This window comes from Leopardus geoffroyi, chromosome C3, assembly GCF_018350155.1.
Source record: "Leopardus geoffroyi isolate Oge1 chromosome C3, O.geoffroyi_Oge1_pat1.0, whole genome shotgun sequence".
Taxonomy (NCBI): Eukaryota; Metazoa; Chordata; class Mammalia; order Carnivora; family Felidae; genus Leopardus; species Leopardus geoffroyi.
In genome coordinates this window covers 104968693-104988375 of record NC_059338.1, presented here as the reverse complement: position 1 = coordinate 104988375, position 19683 = coordinate 104968693, and the positions used below count along the sequence as shown (strand labels likewise).

The following is a 19683-nucleotide window of genomic DNA, read 5'->3' as shown; positions in this document are numbered from 1 at the left end:
TCGGCTGGCTTCCCTGGCTTCGGTCCCCCTCCCTCCAGCCCAGCCTACCCTGCTGAACAGCAGATCTTCCGAAGCAATGGCTCCGGTGTGGTGGGAATGTCAAGGGACCTCTGTAGATTTCCTTGCCTGCCACTCGGCAATCTGGGCAAGTCATTTAATCTGTCTGAAACTCACCTGCCTAATCTGTAAAATGAAGACACTCAACCAACCTTAATTACAGTAGTCTTCCCTTATCTGTGGTTTCACTTTCCACCAGTTCAGTTATCCACAGTCAGCTGCGGTCTGGAAGCAGATAATCCTTTAGACAAACCCTCAGAACGTTAGTAGGAGCCTAACGCTAAGTCACAGTGCCTGAGCCATTTGTCATTCCGCCCGTTCCTGCCAGCCACCAACCTCGCCCGAGCCATGAATTCACATGAATTCATCTCATCATGGGGGCATTTTACCATCTCACATCATCACAAGGAGGACGGTGAGTTGTACAGTAGGTATTCTGAGAGGGAGACCACGTTCATATAACTTTTATTACAGGATATTATTATAGTTATTCTATTTTCTCCTTATTGTTAATTTCTTACCGTACCTAATTTATAAATTAAACACCTCATAGGTACATATGTATAGGAAAAACCCTAGTGTATATAGGGTTCGTACTTTCCACGGTGTCAGGCATCCATTGGGGGTTTGGGAACATATCCCCCAGGGATAAGGGGAAACTACTATAAATCTAAAACTTCTCTGCTCTAAATTTTTAGGACCTCTCATTGCCTGACTCAAGAACCAATTTTCAGAGGCGCCTGGGTGGCTCAGTCGGTTGGGGATCCGACTTTGGCTCAGGTCATGATCTGACAGTTTGTGAGTTTGGGCCCACGTTGGACTCTGTGCTGACAGCTCAGAGCCTGGAGCCTGGTTTGCGTTCTGTGTCTCCCTCTCTATCTCTGCCCTTCCCCTGCTCTCTCTCTCTCTCTCAAAAATAGATAAACATTAAAAAAAAAAAAAAAAAGGAAACAATTTTTCAGTCTGGCTAGCTTTCAAAGCCTTCCTTGTCTTTGCAGCTCTAACCGACTTGCACATATTTTGTGCTTCAAACCAGGCTACTTGCAGCCCTCTGAACGCCCGTCTCACATTCTGCCTTTGGCTCAAACTTCCCCTGGAGCATCTTCTCTCCACTGCTGTTGGAATCTTACTCATCTTCCGAGGTTCACTTCCAGTGATAACTCATTCTTCAATGAAGATTTCTTAATCCTCTTAACCAAATGTAATCACTCTTTCCCCTGAATGCCCCAGCATGCTCTCTCTAGCTTCTGGCACGCTTTATCCTTGTTATAGATGTTCTTATGCTTGACTATAAAGTGATTAGGATACTTCACTTTCTTGTAAGGGCCTCGGCTCCTTAGGAGATACTGTGTCGAGCATTCCATATGCTCAGCAAATGTTTATTCGCTTGAAAGCACTCATGGGACGTAGGCATTAGCAAAGTCCATGGCCTAAATGCTTACTGAGGAACTCATGAATTCATTTGTCATCTATCAAGCATTTACTGAGTGCTTTTAAGTCCTGTGGGTATAGAGAGAATTTTAAACAGAGATCCAACTCTGCATGATCTCATAGCCTAATCAGACAGCTAAAATATAATATGATAGACACATAATAAGAAATCAGATGATAAATAAACACAAGTATAAAGACTTTGTTATTGCTGACTATAATGTTATTGCTGACTATAATGAAACTCCTTAAAAGATTCTATTTTAGTCTTTGTAAAATCCTAACATTTAGATATATAAACCCAGCCATAGTAGCTGAGAAAAAGGAGCAAAGAATTAGTACTTCCGAATGCCTACTAAGTGCTATGCAGTGTATAGACATTCTCTCATTGTCAGAGATATTGCAGGATATTATTAGCATCTCCGTTTTATAGACGAGGAAACTTATTTTAAGATTTGTTGTGCAACTTGGGGAAGGTTGTACAATTAGAAGTTCTTAAGCCGGTTTTTAAACCCAGGACTCTCTGATATCAGCTGGCCTGTGCTATTACTTTCTAGGCAAAGATCAGACAGCTACCCGAAGGCCTGCAAATGGCCAACCGTGGTGCAGGTGTCTGTCCTAGGTACTGGAACTAGCGACACGGAGCTGTGGGAGTTTGCCCCTTGGCCGGACGACCTAGACGTCAGAGGAACGAGGGTTATTTGGCCCGGAGACAATTAGACCTAGAGGAATTACTGTACCAAGAAAGGTAAGCTATTTCAGGTGACAGCTCAAGAAAGAATGGTCCTTTTGAGGTCTGAACACAAAGTGCCTCTCTGAAGTCCTGCCTTTGAAAAGGGGCCTCAGAAAGAAGTCAAGGCCTGTTCCTGGTCTACTTTTTTTATCCACTAACCTCAGCTTGCCCCGGACTATTTGAACAAGATAATGCAGGGAAACTCAAAGCACAGGATGAGGCTGTATGGAGTCCCCTTGAGAGGAGCACCATGCTGTGATTGTACAGAATTGAGGAAGAGAAAGAGAAGCTAAACATTCTTGAGATTTAGTGGACAGATTATGAAGTTACCTTTCTGGAAATATAACGTAATAACCCCCTAAAACAGATGTTTTTACCATAAGATAGAAATAAATGATAGGATGTGAAAATGTTTTCACATTTGTGTCCAAAAAGCGAGGAGGTAAAGAGCAGACTTTGCATTTTCCTGTCTTTGCGGAAAAGGCCTTCAAATTCCATTAAAGGTATGCTTGCCATTGCGAGGAGGGCAAAATTGAGGCAGGACGGGCTCGTCTGAGTTCACGTGGAATTACTCCTTTGGTTTAGAAGGCCTAAGTTGCAAGCCCTGCAGACAAGGGAACCAGGGTGCTTCTAGACTGTTCTCTATTCTTTCAGACGGTCTTTTCTCCTCCCTCTTCCGCCTAGTAATTCCTCTTCTAAGCACTCGTTGCCTGGTGTCTCCGTGCTACGGACGGAGCTCTGACACCTTTGGAAGATCCTGAAAGAGAAAGATGACAGATGAGAAACGTCAGGTCTTCCTACCACCGAGGACTCGTGAGGGGCCTGATGGATTTTTGGCAACCAGCCTTCAACCCTATGAATGGAAAGTCGGTAGAACTTGTTAGCTCTTGCTTCCGTCTTGGTAAGTTCTAGGTACGAGCTGGGACATCACTTCCATAGCTTTTATGAAGTCTTTCAGAAATATGGGTGTTGAAACGCAGGGCTGAAGACGCTTTCTACTTTTCACTGGGAAGCAACGTCTGGCTGGCGGCAGTTTCGGGATGTGCTTTCCCCTGGTGCTTCAGAATCAGTTCGCTGGACCATACTGGGCAGCAGTCAGCAGAAGCAATAGGGCTCCAGGAATTGCGCAAAACGCCTACAATTTTCTTTTTCTCCTGCCAGGTTCTCCATTTACCATGGAGGCAAACTGGAGGAAGTAACCTGAGACTCTGGGCTCATTTTCCTCCCCTGGGTTCAAGTTGGAGAAAACAACACTAATTACATTTCTAACAGCAGCAAATAAATTTGAAAGTAAAGCTCTTTTGGTATGTCAAAGTAAGTTTTTTGTCATACTTAAGGAGCGTGTCACACACTAGTCATACATAAGATCTGGATCTGTAATAATTCGAGTGGGAGTGGGACCGAGGTGTTGGTATATATATATATTTTTTGTTTATTTATTCATTTTGAGAGAGACAGAGAGAGAGAGAGAGACAGCATCCCAAGCGGGCTCCGCACCATCAGTACGGAGTCCAACGCGGGGCTCGAACTCACGAACCCTAGAGATCATGACCTGAGCTGAAATCAAGGATGCTTAACCGACTGAGCCACCCAGGTGCTCCAGTGCGTCGGTCTATCTGAAAAAGCTCCCCAGGTGACGCTGGTCTGTAGCCCGGGTTGAGAACTGTTCATGAAGGGGAAAGGTACACAGGCTGTGGAGTTGGACAGACTTTGGCTCAAACCCTGGGTCTGCATTTACTGGTTGTGTGACTTAATGTGGATTAGTTGGTGATTTTAAGCCTCAATTTTCTCCTTTCTCAAGGAAGATGAAGTAGAGCTTAATGGGCTCGAATTAAAGATTAAATGAGATAACTAGCATGCATAATATATGAAGTTACCTGGCGTGCGAAGGAATATGTTATAAATATGTATGCCCTTCTTCCCTTTCATATGTAATCATTTGTAACCGATTCAAGTGATAATACTTTACAGAAGAGGGGGCATATCCCATTGACCTTCTGTCGAGAATGGAAGAGAGCACATTGGTAAGGATCCAGGTAGATAAAGGGAGGCTGAGTCCGACCCGATTTCACTCTGCGATGGATAATCACACAAGGGTTACAAATCACAGCTCTCAGAATATTCTGTTGTTGTTGTTTTTCAACTAAATCTTGCAGCACCGTACGACAGAATTTATCTTTTTAAATTAAACACCTGACAAACTTTTTCTGAGGTATTTTTAGATATCAAGGATTACTTGGATTTTCTGCCCCACTTAACTCTATTTGCTTGTTCTCCAGTGGCGGCTATCGGTGGGGAGTTCCCAACATTAAAGAGCAAAACAATACTTGAAAACACCCAGTAGCACAAGATAACTTTATTCAGTTATAAATCCGGTGATGTGGAACACAGCCCGGCCAGCTGGTTTTGAATAACCTTGTGGGAACTGTTGGAAGTCGACTGAGCAGAGGGTCAAACGATTTGGTGATTCTGGCTCAGATCTTTTTCCTCTCAACGCCAAAGAGCGGGGAGTCACCTGGCCCAGGGAATGACTCAGTCTCTCAGTTCATTGCTCTCCCTTCTCCTTGTGAGAGGATATGGGTGTCCGTTACTGCGATGAAAACAAAAAAAATCACGTGGCCACGAGAGAATCTGGGTCATTCAGTCCAGACTTTGTCTCTCAGCAGAGCAATGCTCAACTCCTAACAAAGAGGTCCCCAATTCATATTTTTCTTAAAAGAGGTGAAGTGTTCTTATAAAAGCTATGTACATACAAGTATATGTTTTATGTCATAGAGCGCAGTCTAAGCGCTTGAACTCAGCAGTTCGGATGTCTATCAAATCCCAGCTCCCCGGTTACTAGGCACGTAGCTTTCATGCTAAGCCTCAGGGGTCTCGTCTATGGAATTAGAATCCTAGTAGGGCACATCTATATAAGAGATCTGTGAGGATCTCACCAGTGCTGGTGCTGGACCCAAAGCAGTCACTCCAAGTGAGCTATCGATACTAAAAATATGGGGAAAATTACTTATTTGGGATTTATGGTCTGCAAAGCACATAAAACAGTGCCTGGTGTGGTGCTGATTAAGCCTCAACCATTATCATCCGTGTCCTTGCCCTCCTTATCAACAGGATTTCGTTACCTGAGTTGATACTTAGTTCCAAAGTTGGGTTTTTTTTGGTGATGTGTTTCTTCTGTTCCTTCTAACTGGCAATGAGTTTCTGCTAATATGTATGACATTTATCCCAGTATTTCCCAAAGTGACTCATAAAAGTGTTACTCAGCTCCCCACGACCATGAGACAATATTGGACTCATGGTAAATATTCACCGTACATATCTGGTAGTTAGTTTTTCAAAATGTTATTTCTATCTATAATTAGCCATTCTATCCATGGTCTGACAGCGGGACAGAATATTTACAGAGTTGAGACTTCTCCCAATCACCCTGTCTACATTCTGTGATACAGAAATTCATTGTACTCGACTAAGCTCTGTTACTGAAATTGCTTCCCAATCAGGGTCTGGCCTGGGAACCCCCTGCAGGTCTCCACTTAGAGATGGAATGGGTCTGACCTCAGAGAGAATCCTGCTAGGTTCCTACTAGGATGCCAGCTTTCCTCCTGCTTATCCGCTTTCTAGAGCATCTCCTCTCTGCCTGTACTCCAGAGCCTTATAGGAGTGGATTGCGTTACGTCTCATCTTTTGCTTCTGCGAAGCCCCATTGAGAAAAGGGACGTTTACCGGTCATTGAAGAACACACAATTCTCCTGGAGGTACTCTAAATACTAGTATCATGCTGAACCGAAGGCTATCCATTAAAATTATATTAAAATAATATTTATATTATTACATGTTATATATATGTTATATGGCATATGTATATAGTATATATATGTTAATATTTATATAGTATAACAATATATTAAAATAATTGATGTTTTTTACCGCTAACCAATACTAGGCACTACGTAAGCACATTCATTATCTCATTCAGTATCTCACTTAATTCTCAAAATACTTCTTTGAGGAAGTTTCTCTTACTAACCCCTATGGCTGACACCGGATTGGCTACTCAGAAGTAGTTTACATCCCTCTTTTTCATGACTAACACTTGATGTGAGGAATGAGGCTCCAGCAACCATTTTGCAACCGTGGGACAGCAAGCACGAAGACAGATGCCTCCATGCTAAGGATGGCAAAGCAGAACGGCTCTGGACCAGACGACATTCACGAACAGTTTCACAGTCCCTGAATGGCGCATCTGTGGATTTATGAGATCAGAAAAATAAACCCTTAAGTAACTCTGACAGATTTTTTTGTTCCTTGGGGCCAGGGCCGTCCTAATTAACGCACTTCATTTTATGAATGAGGAAACTAAAGCCCAGCGAGTTTGGGTAACTTTTTCAAAGTCATGCAGCTGGTAGGTGTTAGAGACAGGATTTGTACCCAAATCTGCCCAGTAACACACACATGCTATTAACCACAAAAACAGCTGCACTGTCCTCTCATTATTGTATTTCCATCAGTTGATCATGGCTCGTTGTTTCCAAACTGTGTGTCACAGAATTAAGAGATTATTCGTAGGTGAACCTCAGAAGAAGACTTCTGTGGTAAAATAACAAACCGCCACATGGATCGATTGATTGATTTAAGCTACAATGCACATCCGCTTCTGAAAAACTCTGCCACAAAGAACCCTGACTGACCGGTTAACTCAGAGGTTCCCAAACTTACTTGAGTATGGGACACATTTCTTTTTTTTTTTTTAAAGTGACAATCCTACGAACTTCCTTCAAAACATTGTTGCCTGGCACACCAGTCTGGGAGGTCATTCACTGAATTTCAGTTAAGAGTTATTTCCTTAGCTTTGGTTTAAAGCGAAAGAAATGAGTCCCAAACAGCTTGGTGCTTTGTGAATATCCTCGAGGATTTTGTCCACTGTATAACCCAGGGCTCCCCGTAAAGACCCAGACAATAAATTTCTTTGGAGAATTTGGTGCCAGGACAATATACGCCCCTCCTGAGGAAATTGTCTGCTTCCTTTTTTCTAATAATGAGAATTCTGTGACTAAGTGCGTCTTCTCTTTTGCTTTGCTTTCCGGTGGTTCAGAGACGAACGGGAAACAATTGCTGGCTCGGATTCCTGGGTTTTCCGTACTTATGTTTTCTTTGATCTGCTCTTGATTTTCCTTGGTCCTGATTTCTGTGCTTGAGTTTTATTGGTATGACTGCGTATGTTCTTGTGAGTGACATTACATTCTTCGTGGAATGGGGTGGAGTATAAACAAAGTAAGCAAAAATCAAGACTGTCTTGAAAAAATCTAAGTCCCGTGGCCTCCTTGTCAATGTGGTCATGCCTGTGACGCCTGATCAAAGAAGCAAGTGAAGTCATTTAATTGGCTACTATAAAACTTGAAATTATGTCTTATGAGTAGCTAATAAAAGGAGGGAGGTAAATCTTCAAAGGGGACATGTATTCTTAGAAATGAAACGTAAATACCTTTTCTTTTGTTCGACTATATTCTGCTATAAATTGAACTTTTCTTGGAACTCATTCTACTCCTCTAGATTGCTAAGCTAACTCGACATCCATACCACCAAAGTAGGTAACCGAATTAATCTCAACTGTAGGGGAGGAAAACTTTTCCCTTCTTCCCTTCTAGGGCCTAATAATTAAGTTGACATAAGAGAGGTTCACGAGAGAAAAGCACATTAAATTCTGTACATTGGGGAGCCTCAAAGATATGAAGCTCAAAAAAGTAACCAAAGCAGGCAGCTTTTATACCTTTTTTTTTTATTTTTATTTTTTAACGTTTATTTATTTTTGAGACAGAGAGAGAGACAGAGTATGAACGAGGGAAGGGCAGAGAGAGAAGGACACAGAATCGGAAGCAGGCTCCAGGCTCTGAGCCATCAGCCCAGAGCCCGACGCGGGGCTCGAACTCACAGACCGCGAGATCGTGACCTGAGCTGAAGTCGGACACTTAACCGACCGAGCCACCCAGGCGCCCCTTTTATACCTTTTAGACAAAGGAACAACACACTTGTGCAGAATTGACAAACCAATGGGGTTTGGGCTTGGGTATCACATTAGTGAAGAAGTAACCAGGTTTGTTCGTACAACCCTCTTGGCCTTGAATTCCCTGTCTCTGGCCATAAGGATGCCTCTACCCTCCTGGTATAGGGAGGATAGCTTCACGTGGGACATTTATTTCCTGTTGTCAGGGGTCAAAGGAGGGTCAGTGTCCTTGTACCAGCCATTGCTCAAGGAACTTTAGTTTAAAATCGTCAGTGTACCAAAGCGGTACATTTTAGGGCGGCATGCTGACCTTCCCTTCACAACCTCACATAAAAAGAAGATCAAGAAGGCAGACACGCCCTGTGATATATAGCTGAGGAAACTTAATTTAGCCAACCGTGGTGGACGGACCATTACTTCCTTGAGAAGGAATAGAATTTGCTATAACTCTCAACCCAGAGGAATGGTAAGTTATTCATGAGGCTGATTGCTTGTACCATTCATTAAAGGGGCCATCTGACAAGCCCCAGATCAACAAGCAAATGTTGATTAAGGGCATACTGTGAAATTCAGTAGGCGATACAAAGAAATACGATACAGGGGCGCCTGGGTGGCTCAGTCGGTTAAGCATCGACTTCGGCTCAGGTCGTGATCTCATGGTTCATGGGTTCGAGCCCCGCATCGGGCTCTGTGCTGTCAGCTCGGAGCCTGGAGCCTGCTTTGTATTCTGTGTCTCCCTCTCTCTCTGCCTTTCCCCCACTCACACTCTGTCTCTGTCTCAAAAATAAATAAAAAAAGTTAATTAAAAAAAAAAAAAAAGAAATACGATACAGATGTTGGCTCAACTGTTGAGGGTAGACTGCTCAGGTGTTGAGTAGCAGCTGGGAGAGCGAGTTCAGAGTATGCTACATGCAGCCGCTATTTTCAAGCTCCTGTGGAGCTGCTTTCAGACATCATTAAATTTATGGACAACTTTTCATTTCTCCTCATAGCTTCTCTCGGATTTTTAAAAACAGCTTTTTTTTTTTAATGTTTATTTGTTCTTGAGACAGAGAGAGACAGACAGAATGTGAGTGGGGGAGGGGCAGAGAGAGAGGGAGACACAGAATCCAAAGCAGGCTCCAGGCTCTGAGCTGTCAGCACAGAGCCCGACGTGGGGCTTGAGCTCACGAACCGCGAGATCGTGATCTGAGCCGAAGTCAGACGCTTAACCGACTGAGCCACTCAGGCGCCTGCTTCTCTTGGATTTTTTAAAGCTCTAAATTCCAGGCTTTAATCTGTGGCATGGTGGCTGGTGGGATAAATTTCATGTGTGAAGATATAATATTTTTAAATATTAATATTAGCAAATATTCCTGTTCTTTCAGACGGCAAGAAGATAGGCCCTTCTTATGGTTTTCAGAAAAGGATTGTTACAACATAAGCTCAAAGAAACAAAAAAGAGTTCGGTTTTAGCCTTTGGGTTTCATTAGATCTTATAAACACATGACAGAGAAAATGGCTTGAGAAAAAAGGGTTTTCAGGAACACCTTTGTCAACTTTGTTAAAGTTAGACTATGTGAGACAGAAAATGCACAGGCTTAAATATAGAAGTTCATTTCTCTTTCTTGTAAAAGAAGTCTGGTAGTGTAGACCTGACACTGTCATCAGATACTCAGATTCCGTCTGTATTTCAGTTTCCCCCTAATACTGGTTTACAGCCCTGAGATTACTTCCTGGTACAATATGGTTGCCAGAGCTCCAGCCATTGTATCCCATCTGAGACAACAGGAACTAGGGAAAGGCAAAGGGTGTTCCTTCCTGCTGAGTCAGATCACTTAAGAGATCCCACACAACACTCATGCTTGTATTTCATTCACCAGAATTTAGTCACCTGGCTATGCTTAGCGACAAGGGAGCCCAGAAAATGTAATCTTTTGGAGGGCGTACGCACTACAAAGAAAATCAGCGCTCTGTTACTGAAGTTTCTGAAGTGACTAAAGTAGAAAGAGAAGTGGAGATAGGGTCACAAATGGCAGTTTCTGCCTCAACCCCGAAGAACTTGAGGTGTAAAGTTGATATCGTAAATACAAATTGAGCGTAGTCCTTGATTATGCAAGAGTATGTTTGCTTACTTGGGATGACATAGCCATCCTTTGGACTGGGCGATGAGGGGAGGAACAGAAAGGAGGTGAGAAGAAAATGAAGGACCCTGAGCAGGGTCCTATGCCCAGAGATTCATGACTGAACCTTCCAAAGAAAACTCAGATTGGAGGACACAAAAGCAGAGGTTCTGTGCCTTGCTCCCAGGTGAAAACCCAGGAGGTGACAAGCCTCATGGAATTGCCCAGACCTATGTGTTGAGTTATCCATAATAGAAATGGCAGCCTGACACATCTAAGCAGGTAGAGCCGGAGAGGACTATTCTAGATCGCCTATGACGCTCGGATAGCGTGGGAGAACATCTAAATGTTTGCCCTGAAGCCCTTCGGCTCCATTATGAGGGGCTCAAAAGTAGCTGGGAGAGGCCAGCAGGTGCGAAGATACTTTGAGATTGAGATAAGAGGGAGGCAGGGTGACCTTCCTGGAACTACTACCAGAGACCAGATGGAGAACCCAGATGTCCTAGAAATTTCCAGCGGGGGTGATGCACATCTCCAGAGATGCCAGCTGGGATACACGCCTCCCCATCCTCCAACACTGAGGCTCTGTGAAAGCTCCCCAAATTTAGCCATAACCCACAGAATGGGGTGGAGAGGGTGGTGAAAATCCTGAACTGAGAATATTCTGGATCTGAATGGAAAAAAACTCTGATTTGACTGGATTTTCTCTAAAATGGCTGCAATTAAGTTATGCTACAGACAGAGCGGGGGCTCGAGATTCAAATTAAGTTCAGCTCTTGGAAAAAAAAAATTTTTTTTTTGTACCACTGAGTGTATGGCATGTGAAAATGCCTCCGTGGCACAGGCTTCCTCAGTTTGTCATCTCTCGCTCTCAAAAGTCATTCAGCTCAGAACGTTGCCACCTTCCTTCTTGGGCGGTAAATGAAAAGTAGTGACACATGAGCATTTTGCTACTTTGACTGAAGTTATTTTGAGTGAGCAGAATTTCACTGTCAACATTGCTTCAATAACATTGTAGCTCATATCTGTGACTCACACATTCCCCACTCCCCGCTGACAAGCGCCTACACAGGGTCACCTGGGCGGCTCAGTGGGTGGAGTGTCCAACTCTTGGTTTCGGCTCAGGTCATGGTCTCACGGTTCCTGAGTTCAAGCCCCGTGTTGGGCTCTGGGCTGACAGGGTAGAGCCTGCTTGGGATTCTCTCTTTTTTTCTCTCTCTCTCTCTCTGTCCCTCCCCTGCTAGCTTTCCTCTCTCTCTCAAAATAAATAAATAAACTTAAAAACAAAAACAAGCACGTACACAGACGGCCCAAGATGTATTTCCCAAACTTTTGCCGCATCTGAAGTGACCACCTGGGCCCGTCCTTGTCAGGGCTTTTCAGGTTTTAGAACGGAAGTGCTGTGCCCCAGGAATCTCTTCAACGGTTCTGGCAAACCAGGACGGTCGGTCACCCTTGCGGTGTCACAGCTCGGGGCTTCCGCACAGATCCCGAAGCCCTACCCTCAGAGCTTCTAATTCAGCAGGGGTGGGGGGTGGAAGCCCAAGACTGTGCATTTGCTCACAAGCTCCGGGGGGATTTGATCCTGCAGGTCTGTGGACCATGTTGTACGGGCCTAAGAGACAGGTCAGTTTTTTCCCATAATAAAGCAGTGATGTGGATCTAAATATTTAATGAATGACACACTTGTGGCAAAAACTTTGACCAAGATCTTTCAGTTTCTCTTCTCTTCTTTTATAGCAATTCCCTCGCCAGGCCTGCCCCTTGGGGCTGCGTTAGAGCTCATTGCTGGGGGCTTAGCCTAGAACCTGTCTCTCCCTCCAGCCCCTCTAGAAGTTCTATAAGCACCTAATTTTTTAAATTTAATTTAATTTTTTATTTTTTTATTTTTATTTTTTAAATTTACATCCAAATTAGTTAGCATATAGCGCAACAATGATTTCAGGAGTGGATTCCTTAGTGCCCCCTTACCCATTTAGCCCATCCCGCCTCCCACACCCCCTCCATAATTGTTTTTATTTTAAATCATTTTCTCCTAAAACCAGCAGAAGAGTGTTCTGTTATCTATGACTGACTCCTGACTGATAAATCATGGAACACAGTTTGAGAAGCAGTAAAGGAAAGGGGAAAGGAATTGGTGTCCATTTCAGGGACGCGGGAAGAAGGAAACGCAGAGATTTCCTGTGAGTGCCAAAGCTTGTCGAGACAAAGCTGCGTCTGCACACCCCGGCCATCTACAAGCAAAACACTTACAAAGCCAGCTATAGAAAACCATATCAATACATTCCCAAACAATGACTGCAGTCAGCAAAGAAGTGACATCATGCCTCCTCTCAGTCAGAACAATAAGCCTACTCTAACCCCATAGACAACAAAAGCAAAAATCTGTTTGTCTAGCAGATGGCAGTGAACAGGCTTGAAGGTCATGGTGATCCTTCTGTTGTCTAACCAGCCTCTCCCAGTACAGAATCTTACCCTAGAAGATTACAAATCTGAACCCAACTGGGCACAGTAAAATCGCCTGAACCCAGGTCCTGCCTTGCTAAGAGGGGTAAGCACAATCTAGAAGAAAGGGGTCCCCAAAACCTCAAACCTCTCCCAGGAAGTCAACCTCATAGCCATTCCTTTTGATTTTTTATTTAAGCCTTAGAACTTCACTCATCATGTAAGGTAGAAAGGAAAAAAGAAATGACAGACATACTCTCAACTACAAGGTCACTAATCTGTTGTATCAAGCATGGTGGGGGATAAAGTAAATTATGAAATCTCAATGTAGACAGTCCTTAACATAAACTCAAACATGCCATTAAATTCTTGAAATTGGGTTATGTATGTGTAAGGACTCAGCATTAGATATTAACATTAATATTTCGGGGTGCCTGGGTCGCTCAGTCAGTTGAGCATCCCACTCTTGATTTCAGCTCAGGTCATGATCCCAAGGTCACGAGATCAAGCCCCACGTCAGGCTCCACGCTGAGTGTGGAGCCTGCTTAAGATTCTCCCTCTCCCACTCACTCACTCTCTCTTAAAACAAAAAGATTAATATTTCCCCTGATGAAGCAGCATGCTGCCAAGTCTCGGTGAGTTGGTCTACGTGCATTGGTAGCCTGTCCAGCAGCAGTGACATTGACATACGTAGGGAAGTACTGTACATTTTTTTTCTGTTTTATTTTCCGGCTTTCTTGAGATACAGTCAGTACATAAAATTGTGTAAATTTAAGGCGTGCAACCTGGTGATTTGATACACGTGTATATTGCAAAGTGATTACCTCAATAAGGTTAGTTAACACCTCCATCACCTCACGTAATTACCGTGTGTGTGTGTGTGTGTGTGTGTGCATGTGATGAGAACATTTAAGAACTTAAGATCTACTCTTTGAGCAAATTTCAAGCATATAGTACAGTACCGGCCACTATGATCACCATGCTGTGTGTTAGAGTCTGAAAGTGCGGCACGTTGCATCAGCCTGATTCTCCGATGCCTTTGCAGGCACCTTACACTGCCATCTTTTTTTTTTTTTTTTAATTTTTTTTTTCAACGTTTATTTATTTTTGGGACAGAGAGAGACAGAGCATGAACGGGGGAGGGGCAGAGAGAGAGGGAGACACAGAATTGGAAACAGGCTCCAGGCTCTGAGCCATCAGCCCAGAGCCTGATGCGGGGCTCGAACTCCCGGACCGCGAGATCGTGACCTGGCTGAAGTCGGACGCTTAACTGACTGCGCCACCCAGGCACCCCTGCCATCTTTGACTCATTGTAAAAATCCTTTTCTGACTTGCAAAAGACATTTTGCAACAGACACTTTTGTGTAAACTTGGTTACTATTCAGCAAGGTCCCATTCTTACAAGGCAAAAGAATCGACACAGTCCTCTTTTTTACCCTCTCAACATTTGACTTCTTATGTCAATAGAAGCTTTTTAACCATTGGGCTTTTTAAACAGTATAAAATAGGGGCCCCTGGGTGGCTCAGTTGGTTAAGGGTCCGACGTCAGCTGAGGTCATGATCTCGTGGTCGTGAGCTTCAGGGTGTCCCACATCAGGCTCTGTGTTATCCAAGCCTGCTTCGGATCCTCTGTCCCTCTCTCTCTCTCTCTGCCCCTCCCCCATGCAGTCTTTCTCTCTCAAAAATAAATATTTAAAAGAAATAAATAGGGGCACCTGGGTGGCTCAGTCGGTTAAGCATCTGACTTCGGTTCAGGTTATGATCTCACGGTTCATGAGTTCGAGCCCCGCACTAGGCTCTGTGCTGACAGCTCAGAGCTGGAGCCTGCCTCGGATTCTGTGTCTCCCTCTCTTTCTGCCCCTCCCCATCTCACACTCTGTCTCTCTCTGTCTCTCCAAAATGAATAAACGTTAAAAAAAAAATTGAACAACCAGGCAGTAAAACAATAAGGGAATAGAATTGAACAACACAATAAACCAACCGGACCTGACAGACATGAATGAATCTTAAAAATACTGTGCTAAGACAATATTAGCCCCAAAATACACACATTGAATGATCCCATTTATAGAAACTGTTCAGAATGGGCATGTTCATAGAGATAGAACAGTACAGCACGTTGTACTGTTTAAAGTGTATTAGTGCTTTCTAGAAGATGTCAGGAGCAAACTTGACTGTGTCTAGCTGGGAGGGGAGAGGAAAGGTAGATATTCCTGTCTGGGACCCTAGTCTCAGATAATTCTGTGTGCTTAGAAATGACTTTTAACCTAAGTACTTCCTTGTAATTTTCTAAGTGAAACCAATATTAATCACCATTCATGCATCACTGGAATTTTGCTAAGATTTATGACATATTAAGCCTGAACTGGTCAAGCTGGGAAGGGCTCCTCATGGGGCCCAAGAGGAGGCATGAGGAATGGGAACGGACAGGAGGAGAGCCACTGTCTTCCCCCACATTATAGGGCTCCTGCAAGCATCAAAGAATGCTGTGTCTATGCAAGTGCTTTGCATCCATAGTACACCCTCTAAATGAAAGGAATCATTACTGTTCAATGAACCAGAAGAGTAGCTTGCTAAATTATTAGTGTCTGAGTTACTATTGTTCAGTTCTCATGCGTAGGATCGTGCCAAAATTTTCTATGGAAAGTTTTGGTCTTTGAAAGAATGATGCGTCACAAATACAAACTAATGACACGGTCACTAAGAGTCATACATTGTCCTGCTACCTGTGACTAAAGGACATGTCAACAAATTCTAAAATGCATAATAGAATTTTCTCAGTCCATTGACAGAATCTGAGACAGAACTGAGACAGGGATATAAAAGTATTTTGTTACCTGAAAAAATGCTAAACAAATGCCAGGTATTTTTATCATCTGAGCTAGGTAAGTTTTATTCATCTTGCTTTTTTTTTTTTTTTTTTTTTTAAGTCCACGTCGAAAAATATCAACCAATTTCCAATTGGCTCCTATGACAATATTTATTGGTGCCATCTGCTGGAAGTTCCTGAAAACTTGATGAGGTTAAGGTGAAGCGAACAGTAAACAGCACAGGACATGGTATTTTAAGTACCTGTATCCCTCACGTATTAAAATTAATATAGGTACAGTTTCTGGCATGCATTTCGTGTATTAAAATCATCTATGTAGAACATGTTGATGCTGAATAAAGGAATATGTTTCAGAAATTGTAATTTTCATTCATTCCACCACTAGATTTTGAGCTCTTGGGGTCTGCCGGCCCTGTAGTAAGAATTAGGGATGCAAGGAGATGTAAGGAGCTGTGCCTGCTTGCAAGCGGTCAGGGTTCTCCATTTAGGGGGGAGATGCCTGATCCGTGAACAACCAAGTGTGACACAATGGGGTAAGCAACGACCCCACGGGGGAAACTGAGAAGGGGACCTTCCCAATCCAGGAAGTGTCGGTCTTTTCCCCAAAATTTTGAAATCGACCATCTTTGCAGGGATGGAGGAGAGAAGGAAGAATTACAGAAGAAAAATCAAACTTGAGAAAGCGAAGCTATCAGGCAAGTAGAGGTAGGAATTAAAAAAAAAAATCTTCCTCCAACCCCGTGAAACAGGTCACGTGGTCTCCGTGAACAATGAGCTCAATTTAAATGAATGTAGCCTTTCGTCAATGAAATGCACCGTGGATTTCAATATAGACAGTCTGCATTCCCCAGACTAATATATTTATCATCAAACCCCAGCATAACTCGCCCTACAGTGAATTCAGACACAGCATGAACCTTCCTGCTCTCCAGCAGGCTCACCTCAATCCATCCATTAATCCCACAATAACACAACCCCACATTTTACACAGCTGAAAGTTTTGGCCCCCACTTGCAGAACCTTAGGAGGATTTACAGGCTTGAGTAATGAACATCAGCTTTACACCAGTGGTCCTCAAACTTCAGGGTGCATCGCAATCACCTGGAGGGAGGGCTTCTTAAACTACAGAGTTTCTCCTTCTGGAGGTCCTGGGCAAGGCCTGATGATTTGCATTTCTGACAAGTTGCCAGGTGATGCTGCTGCTGCGGCAGGGACAGCTCTTTGGGAACCGCTGCTGTAGACTTTAATAGCATAAATTTAAAAGAAAGAAAGGCAGCCTTTCTGTCCCAGGGCAGCCATCAGCTCAAAGGTCAGCCAAGATGGGTGCTTACAAGTACATCCAGGAACTGTGGTGGAAGAAGCAGTCCGTGGGTGTCTTCTTCTCAGGGCGCCCTCCCCCAGCCCTCTGCACTCCATAGCTCCTCCCCCCCCCCCCAGCCCAGCTGATAAAGAGCACAAACCGGGATAGAGCAAGGTTATGTCACCTATCGGATTTGTGTGCATGGTGGTGGCTGTAAACTCCCCATTCCTAAGGGTGCAACCAAGGGCAAGCCTGTCCATCACGGTGTCCACCACCAGCTGAAGTTTGCCGGAAGCCTTCAGTCTGCTGCTGAGGAGTGAGTTGGATGCCCGTATGGGGCGCTGAGAACCCTGGAATCTTCTTACTGGGTGGGTGAAGTTTCTACATACAAACTCTTTGAGGTTATCTTCTTTGATCCATTCCATAAAGCATCAGAAGAAATCCTGACACCTAGAGGATCACCAAACTAGTCCACGAGCACAGGGGGATGCCAGGGCTGACACGTGCAGGCTGCAAGAGCCATGCAAAAGCCTTCCATGGGCTTTGGACGGGGCCCCAAGTTCCACCACATTATTGGTCTTCCTGTGCAGCTTGGAGAAGAGGCAACACTCCCCAGCTCCCCGTTACTGCTAGTGTGAGTAATGTTTGTAAAAGTCTTAGGTAATAAACAATTTAGGTCATGTCTGCTTCTAGGAGTTCTTTAATTTGTCTGTTAAACTAGTTATCTGCAGATTGTCCCATGAACGCCCTATCAACTTATGAAAGTTAAGAGTGCAGTGATGTTTGAAGACTATACGTGATGGTGTTTCTTATTTCTAATAAGATAAACACTTCTGTCTTTCATATTAGAGAGTTTATGTGCTCAGTGTTTAAAATGCTGTTTGACTTAGGGGCTTCTGGGTATCTCATTCGGTTGAGGGACTGACTCTTGATTTCGGTTCAGGTCAGGATCTCATGGTTTGTGAGCTCGAGCCCCGCGTCGGGTTCTGTGCTAACAGTGCGGAGCCTGTTTAGGATGCCTCTCCTCTCGCTCTGCCCCTCCCCACTGCATGTGCACTCTCTCCCTCTCAATAATAGGTAAACAAATGAATGAACTTTAAAAAATGCTGTTTGATATAATAGGTGTAAAATAAATTCTGTAAAAGTGGAATGCAAAAAAAAAAAGGCAAAGTATTCATCAGTTTTCTAAGCATTTAAAAATCACTTATGATTTATTTGAAAAGTAATGCAGGGCACGTTGAAAAATAGAATTAATATTACTAGAAAAAATCTACATCACTTAAAATCTCAAACCCAGAAATAAACATCATAAACATCTGATATCTTTCCTCCACATCTCTTTTGATATGTATGTGCACATATGTACATGTAATTGAAATAATTTGAGATATACAATTTTGTTTCTGATTTTTTTTTCTTCTGGTATTCTATTTTGACCATTTTCCATATTATTTCAAAATTAGCAGGGTGCCTGGGTGGCTCCATTGGTTAACATCTGACTCTTGATTTCAGCTCAGGTCATGATCTCACGGTTCATGAGCTCAAGCTCCATATGGGGCTCTGTACTGACAATGCAGAACCTACTTGGGATTCTCTGTCTCCTTCTCTGCCCCTCCCCTCCCACCCCCCTTTCTCTTAAATAAATAAACATGTTTTAAAAGTTTAGCTAATCAGGTACATTACTAATCAGGTTATTTCTGCGAGCAATAGAGATTGAAACCACGAATCCTATTACTGTTTTGCTGGGCAAAGTGTCCCCTGACCTCTTTATCCCTTCATTTTGAAGATCATATCTCATCCTTCTTGTTTTGTCCCTGATCAATAGTCTGTGAGAGGAGCGTGGGTCAGTAGGTAGCCAATGATCAATTGTCTTCCTTTTGTGGAAAGATTCTCTTGAACAAATAATAGGAGAGTTCACATTCTAGGATCTTCCCATCCTCTGTATACCCAACATCTGTAACCATCAGTGAATAGCACTAACTTTGTTTGTTTTTTTTTTTTTTTTCAACGTTTATTTATTTTTGGGACAGAGAGAGACAGAGCATGAACGGGGGAGGGGCAGAGAGAGAGGGAGACACAGAATCGGAAACAGGCTCCAGGCTCTGAGCCATCAGCCCAGAGCCCGACGCGGGGCTCGAACCCACGGACCGCGAGATCGTGACCTGGCTGAAGTCGGACGCTCAACCGACTGCGCCACCCAGGCGCCCCGATGAATACATCAAGTATGGCAGGTGTAAGTCGTCATTGTTGTGGAGTGGCTCACCTTCTTAATAACTTTTTTTTTAATGTGTATTTATTTTTGACAGAGAGAGAGAGACAGAGCATGAGCGGGGGAGGGGCAGAGAGAGAGGGAGACACAGAATCTGAAGCAGGCTCCAGGCTCTGAGCTGTCAGCACAGAGCCCGATGTGGGGCTGGAACTCAGACTGCGAGATGGTGACCAGAGCCAAAGTTGGACGCTCAACTGACTGAGCTACCCAGGCGCCTCTCTTAATAACTTCTCAATTAGGAATTAGCCTAGTTAATTGTTTTAACATTTCCAAGAAAACTGGTTTCAGGTTGGTAGGTAAAAATATAGTATGGGAATGAAGTTCAAGGGCAGATGTATAGCTTCAGAAAATGTTTTTTGAAGTTTTTTGAGTTATATAAGTAATGATGCTTATCATAGAAAAAAGAGCTGTATCTTTCTTTTCTCCCAAAATTATTTTGATTGTTTAGGCTCTCACTCTAGTTAATCATCGCTCTGGTTTGGCTGTAGACCATTATCACTCTACTTTTGGTTAAA

The 19683-nt window shown here is 43.5% G+C and overlaps 1 long non-coding RNA gene across 1 annotated transcript; it reads left to right on the top strand.

The window, feature by feature from the left end:
- The first annotated feature begins 2049 nt into the window (after positions 1-2049).
- On the top strand, positions 2050-3516 carry LOC123586964. The gene is made up of 3 exons (XR_006707041.1): positions 2050-2236; positions 2906-3122; positions 3383-3516. It is a non-coding gene; the product is annotated as an uncharacterized LOC123586964 (long non-coding RNA).
- Positions 3517-19683: the final 16167 nt, after the last annotated feature.